We start from the raw sequence: 7,938 nt of genomic DNA, 5'->3' as shown, positions 1-7,938 counted from the left end.
CTTTTGCTAAGAGTGATATTTCTTAAGCAGCAATTTTTCTTATCTGTGGGAATCTTAATTTTGAAATTTGCCATTCATTTGTATAGATACTCTCCACATAGTATGATATATTCACACACAATTATACAAAAATAACCACTTACAAAATTCACTTCAACATTAAAGAAAACTAGTATTTTTTATATATATTTTTAACTTTCATTGCAATCTTTACAGTTTGGAGTCATCTCTGTTCTTCAGAGCTTGACTGTGCTATTTAAATAATAGGCCTCATAGCAATTCCTTCTCAACATTTTTAATTTAATCTAGATATATAACTGTAGCATATGAATAAATGATTCCTGCAACTGCAATATCATGTACTACAATTTCTAATGTAACCAGGGTTTGAAGTTTTATTAGCTTCCATCCTCACTCTGAAATTCTTATGGTGGATTGCCTGCTATTAAAGATTTTTTTATCATGCTTACAAATTAAACATTCAGTCTGGTCTTCAGCACAACAGATAGCTCTGATACCTTTATTCATTATCTGTTGAGAATGGTTTTTAATCAGCATTCTTATTTTGAATGGAGACACGTTTTCTGTGGCTTTGGTCTCCTAGCAACCCAGTTTAGTGTCACTGACTTTTGTAATTTCAAGAGATCTTTGTTCAGAATGCTTATCATGGCTGTTAATTCTCTGTACAGCTCCACAGAATTAATACTTTGGTATTCCAAACTAGAGCTCATCTATTTTACTCAAGATCAAGCACCAGGAAAACTGAAAATCACCACCACCTAAACTTGATAGCAAACCAAATTCTAAGATAAGTAGTTTAATTTTTATAAAGACTACATTTAAAGTATGTGCTTTGGATGTTTATTCATTTGTGCTCTAAAATGTATTTAAAATATATTGGATAAACAGGAGTGGAAAATCATGTGAAAAGGAAAACACAATCAGCTCTGCTTTGTTTTTAGAAATCAAATCATCTCAGAATATTTTGCAGTTTAAATTAGCTAAAAATACTTTTCAGTTTAGAATTTTCTAGTAAAACTACGTTTCTGGATTCATCCTTGTATTAAATGGCTTAACCTTTTATTAGTTAGAGATGGGATTAGATTAAGAGACAGTTAGAATTGATTAGGTTGTGGTTTCTTCTCCTGAAACCGGAACAACTACTTTTTATTATTGCTGTAGTCATCAAACATGGATTTAACACATTTGTGATTCTTAACACATTGTGAGTCTCATCCTTGACCTCCAGAAGATGTTTTTCTTAAGAAATTTTTCACAGTGTGGATTAAAAAATCATAGAATCATAGGATGGCCAGGGTTGGAAAGGACCTGAAAGATCATCTAGCTCCAACCCCCCCTGCATGGGCAGAGACACCTTCACCTACATCAGGCTGCTCAAGGCCTCATCCAACCTGGCCTTGAACACATCCGGGGGGGGGCATCCATAAATTCCCTGGGAAACCTATTCCAGTGTCTCACCACTCTCACAGGAAAAAAATTATTTTCCTAATGTCCAACCTAAATCTCCCCTCTTGAAGTTTTAAACCATTTTCCCTTGATCTCTCAGTACACACCATTGTAAAAAGCCCTACCTCAGCTTTCTTGTAGGCTCCCTTCAAATATTGGAAAGTTTCTGTAAGGTCTATTTAATAATTAAAAAAACCTATATTATCTTAACTTGCTAATGAACTAGTAGAATTATTTTACAAATGCAGTTTTACATCTCTTAATTTAAAACATACTACATAGGTTACAGAATTTTCTAGCACTCAATGACTAGGGCTTAGATGAACTAAATAGACTGAGTACACATTTCAATTATGAAAATAGGTAGGAATTAAAGTGAAAAAATAACACTGTTAGTAGTAATAAGCACTTGAAAGGTCTTTCTGGAAGGCCAGCATAAACAGCTGACTTTGGAAACTCTAGACAGTAACCTGTAATCTCCCTAGCTGTTATAGTATGCTTCACATATAGTTGTACACTGTGTTTCTTTTTCATTCTAAAGTACATCATAAAAAATGCAGTGGGCTTTTGAGCCAGTATAGAGAATATGTAAAGGGAGGTTCTGTGAAATATTTGATTGCAACTTTACCAAAAGTATGATATACCCCTTTCATATCATAACCAAAGCTGCACACTAGCATTAGAATGTCAAACTGGCAAGGAGTCTAAAAGGATATTATGGAATGAAAGTAATTTCATACAGTTAAAGTACAGTTAAAAAAAAAGCATACTATGGAAATAGTGAAGTTCAAAGTAATTACATAAAGAAGAAATTCAGATGGTGAGCAAGAAAAAGATGAGCTGAAGTATACTTGTTATGTAAGCAAAGAATTGTTTTGGCAGAATAATAAATAATAATAATAATAAAAAAAAAGTGTGTATATTTTGGTAACAGAGCAATCATTTGATTCAAATAGAACACAATCCAAAGTATACTGAGTGACCTGCAGTTGGTGGATGAGAAGCAGAAGCTTCTCTTCTGGTGCCCCTCATTCATGAAAGTGGGTGAACACCTGTCTGACAGTAGGAAGGAGTAAATTAATTCCTTATTTTGCTTTGCTTTTGTCTTTTGCTTTACCTATTAAACTGTCTATATTCAAATGAATGAGCTTTCTTACTTTTACCTTTATGATTCTCTTCCCCAACCCTCAGAGAGTGAGCAATTGGCTCTGTGAGGCATAGCTGCCTGTCAGGGTCAAACCACAGCAGATGGTGTTCCATCCATATCTGATTAATTGATTTTTACTCTCTTTAAGGCTGTTGAAAACAATTCAGTTCCATGGAATTGGTCTGGAATGAAGGAAAAGTCAGCCAGTTTTAGCTTAAAGGGGGGATAAAACTGAGTCCACTGAAATCACAGAAGTACTTTGCTATTGATTTTGAGAGTGAACTGTAATGTTACCCTCCCCAGCTGATGACTCAGTTATAAACAGCAAAAAAGGTCACTAGAAAATATTATTCTAGAGCTCCACTTTACTTGGAGTATTCCTTATTTTAATAAACCATAACCAAGATTTTTTGATACTGATGCCATAAGAGGTATATTCCTGAAGACACTTTTGATTCCTCTGTGTAGCTCCCTTCCATATTTTTTTTTCTTTACAATATAACCATGCAATGTAATAATTCCACCCAACATTTAAAATATCAAGCCCCACTAGGTATAGTTTTATAAAGCTACATAATCAGCACTATAATTGTTATGTATCCAAAACATATTTTAAAATATATTTTTTAGTTTTTTTGTGATAGTTGAGAAGAGAAGACTATCACAGGCTCAGGGAAAAAAAGAGTCAGAATTTGAGATATCTGAGTATTACTCAAAGTTTGAAGGTTTATTTCCTCTTTACTGTTACATAATTTTACTCAGAAACTAAATAAATGGACTAATTTTTTAATTTAAACAGTATATAAACATTAGCCTATTTTTATGTCACATAGCACTTCATATTTTGTCTGAAAAAGTATTTGCATATGCTTCACAACTTTTCTGTAAATCTACTGTCATGTACCAGTCATGATGGTTACTCACTGCAAGGCACTGAAGTGCATTCATTTGGGAAAACCTGTGAGCAACTCCGCTAAAAATTACAAGACTACTCACATGCTAAAAATAAATAATTTACTTTCTTTGATGAACTGGAAACATAATTTTCAAAAGGCTGATGAAATGTATCAGGGTTAATAGTTCATGTTATATAAATATTTGTAGTACTTACAATCAAGCTTTTTTTGAGCCATGGGATTCCAACAGTGTATTTGCATTAAAAAACATCTTTTCATAAAATGCCTTTTAATATTCCTTTGAATATTGTACATTACCTTGTGACGCAGGTCTTCTAGTTAAACATACATATACCTGTTACATAAAAATCTAATGCAAAATGTTTTGGAAGATATTTTTTATCACATTTTAAAAATTGGATCACTAGTATGTTCATAGGCAGGTGATCAAGAAGTAAAAGTAACATAACACTTTTAATTTTTTTTTAAATCAATACAGTTAGTATTTCATGCTCAGTGACCATTAAATGGAACTATGAATCACTGTGAAACTGTAAGTTATGGATTTCAGAATGGCACCATATAAATCTGTTACTGACAGTTGAAAGTTTGGCAAGAAATAGGTATCTCAAACTAAAGAAAAATAACTTGCATGCCAATCCTTCTCAGACAGAAAGTGGTCAGAGGCAGTGTTAAGAGGCAATTTGCGGTGTAACAGAGAAAGGGAAATATGTTTATCTTAAAGGGTGATTTTCACCTGTCAAATTCTTTTTCTCCAGAAGTAGTTTAAGTACTCAGCATTCTAAAATGTCATTTGCTTTAACAAATGAGAAATTTTAAAAGAACAATAAGAGTAGCTTTCACAAAGCTGTGGGCACTAGGTGTAACTAATTTTTATGCTTTCTAATGTGCATGTAAATAAACATGAAGAAAAGCACTTTATTTTCAGTAATGGCCATAAGAAACGGAATAGTGGAGGACAATGAAGTTTTCTCCTTGTTGTGGGTTCTGTGATTAACCAAGCAGAATCACTCCTTTCCTTATCACTTTTTTTCATTTGTTTTTTTCCAGTCATTTCTGTCTGGTTACTGCTGAAAACCTGTCTGCTCTTTAATCAGGTAGGACTAGAAGATCTATTTTTTACTGGCAAATTGCCTTGACACTATCTAGATTGCTTAATTGATTTGTCTTATATATAAAAAAAGATTAATTTGCCTTGGCTATTTGGACAAGAAGCAAACCTTACTTCCCCTTAAAGAAAGAAACATAAGCAAAATCCCAGATAGTTCTTAAGACCTAGTGCCAAGGCTAATTTAATCAACAGATCTCTTGCATTAATGAGTGGGGAGAAAAGAAAAAAAAATAATTGTAGTTTTATGCCTTTGATACTTGAAGAAAAACTTGAAAATCATAAACCCTTAAAAACACTGGGAATACATTGTCAATATACAGAGACAAGTAATTTAAAACCTACCAGGGTTTTTTGTTGTTGTTGTTTTGGTTGAAGTTTGAGTTTTGTCTGGCTTAGGTGGAAAGTCAGTCACTGTCATTTTTAGTGCCATTTTCCTTCAGCAACAGTTGGCAAAGTGCAAAAATACTCAGTATGTGTAGTTTGAAACAAATCAGGATAAGAGTGGTTTATTGATTTATGAATGACTTGCAATTAAGTAGCAACTACTGAACTCTACATTTAGGATCAATATCAGTAATATAGCAGATGTACTACACAATACTGCACTTTTCCACAACTTATGTCCATCTAGAAACTCCTACACAACCCCTTGTAAATAATCCTAAAATGGTTTAATTACGTATGTGTCATAGAATAATTTGGGTTGGAAGGAACCTCCAGAGGTTGTCTGTTGTGCTAAAGCAAGTAAAGAAATTTGGCAGAAAATAACCTCCCTTGCAATCTAGCTGATCCTCATATAGCAGGGGAGTTGGGGGTGGCTGGGCTTAGATTCTGAGTGGTAGCTAATTCATCCTGAGAAGGCCAGAAAACAATGATCTGAATGCATTACTAATACCACACTTGTAAAGAATTATTGCGGACATGCACTGGAATTCTGCCTTACTTAAGTGAGGTTTCTTACCACAAAATTAATGAATAGTGTGATTTATTAAAGCAACAGTATATCAGCTCTTTTGGATTGCTGGTGATAGATTCCTGTCTGCAAAAAGAGGCACATGCAAAATACCTAGGCTTAAATGGATACTGGGGAGCCAGGGGGAAACTGCAGATGTAGAGATTTATGCAAGATATAGGCATATAGAAGAGAGCATAGTTGAAGAAAATTTATGTATTGAAGGGCAATATGAGAAAAGAAGACTCCTTTATCTGGAAGTGTGTGTCCATGTCTAAAAATTTTGTATCAATAAAATTGACTGAAATGAGACTTGTTTGTATTTGCAAGAAAATGTGAAATGAAGTGCTCCTCTTGGTGTTCTTAAAGGAGATAATTTATAGGGTATGAAGGCTAATAATGATCTGCACAATTTACATTGCAAAACAAAGTATGTTTCAATTACATCATATCTAAATTGTTTTATTTACTTTTAAAATAAATTAGTATTTACTTAGTTGTTTGTAAATGTTATTGGTGTTACAAATCTTTATGAATATTGCTGTGTACATGTTCCTACAAATATTTCTCCAAAAGACACACATATGCACAAATAGACAGAACTATGCATGTTACCGGAAGTGAAAATATTATTCTTTCTCATCATTAATAGAGTACTGAATAATTCACAGTTCACAAGGAAATATACTTAAAAGTAAACACAGTGATTTTGAGTAAATTCCTCTTTCCTGCCAAGAGTACAATAGTATAGAGGCAGAAGGCTTAATTCTCCACATGATTTGTGCAAATATTTTGTGTTCCATCCATATGAATTTGCCTTTTGGATCTGAAGTATTTGATTTGAAGTATGTGTTTGAATGAGCTCCAAAATGACAAATGCAACTTGACCTAGATGTGAGTTTTACCTATACTTTTAAGGCTCCACTTCTCCACTTCTGAGATAAATAAGAAGCTCTTCCATCCGAATTGTCCTAAGTTTTTCATATTCCTTTTCTTAGACAGCCTTCCCCAAACAGTGGGGAATTTTCTTCTTGCTTCTCAATGTCTTTTCCCCCTTTCCATGTAAAGAACCTGAGACAAAACTGTATTTTTGAACTATCTTAGCTATTACTGTAGGACCTTCTATGCTTTACTATCTTTTATTAAGTGAAAATTCTCATTATACAAAGCATGTACTAGGAAGACCAAGACATAAATCTGTAATAGTATTAAGTTGCAATTTAATTAATTTAGATTGTTTAGTAAATGCTTCACAAGCTTTTGGTGGTCCTCACTCACTTATTTTGTCCACTTTGTGGGGCTGTTTTCAGCTCTGTCAGTCTCAGACTTGCTAACCATTGAATTCTTTGGATGCTGCTACCCTCCCCTTTGGTAAAAGTTGCATAGTAGTGCAATGGCACAGCTTCTTTGCTCTGTCATATACTGAAATTTGAACTGTTGTTAGATGGTGTGTGCAGTGAATTTTGGTTTATCAAGACAGAAAATACAAATAATTTCCTGGACACCTAGGTCCTTCCCTACTAACTTGTGTCGAGACAAACAGTCCCAATCCTGCTTAAAACACACAGAAAAAATATTTCTACAGACTAACTTAACAATGAGGGAAAATACATTCCTTAATCCTTAATATTATGTCAGCACCTTACCTAGTTCTGCTTGATCGTATTTATAATTCAAAAATAAGAGTTTACTTGTCCAAATAGGGAAGCTGAGGTGATCTCTCTTCTATAATGTCCCATCTCAAATGAAAGCAGTCCTTCAAACAGCTCATATCTCAGTCTGCAACACTTTCCAGGTACTAGGCCTATATGGCTGCAGCAGACAGGAAGACTGAGGTTGAAAAGATTTGTCATTTAACTAGAATTTAACTGCATTAACAAAGGTCTTCTGAGACATAGCTGGCAATAAACTACTTTCATCCTCAGCAGGCATAAACATGACAGATACCTTGTTGCCATTATTTCTGTTGCTGACTCTTATCTTTATGTACCTAATCAGTGTCTCAGACTATGGCCCCCACCCCTGGCATGCACTCACACAAGGACACACAAACTCAAAAACCCCTCTGTGTTTCCTGGCTGTCCCAGTCCAAAAAGACCTGGACCCTTACAGCTATATGCTTCACTACAGCTCTTTAGAACAAAACTGAGGATCATTGCTCTGCTTTTTTTTTTTTTTTTTTAAAGTATATAAGTTTACACATCCACACATCCCTTGTGTGGCTGTTTCGTGGCTATAAAGGGCTATGAGAGCAGCATAGCTCCTCACCAGTTGAATCTGGCTTTTGTTTTTTAGACCCATTTAGATCCATTCAGATCCATTTTATCTAGCAAGGCAGCTGTAA

Source organism: Calypte anna, chromosome Z (genome assembly GCF_003957555.1).
Source record: "Calypte anna isolate BGI_N300 chromosome Z, bCalAnn1_v1.p, whole genome shotgun sequence".
NCBI classification, from domain to species: domain Eukaryota; kingdom Metazoa; phylum Chordata; class Aves; order Apodiformes; family Trochilidae; genus Calypte; species Calypte anna.
The sequence above is the reverse complement of the archived record's forward strand: the minus strand, read 5'-3'. Positions refer to the sequence as shown.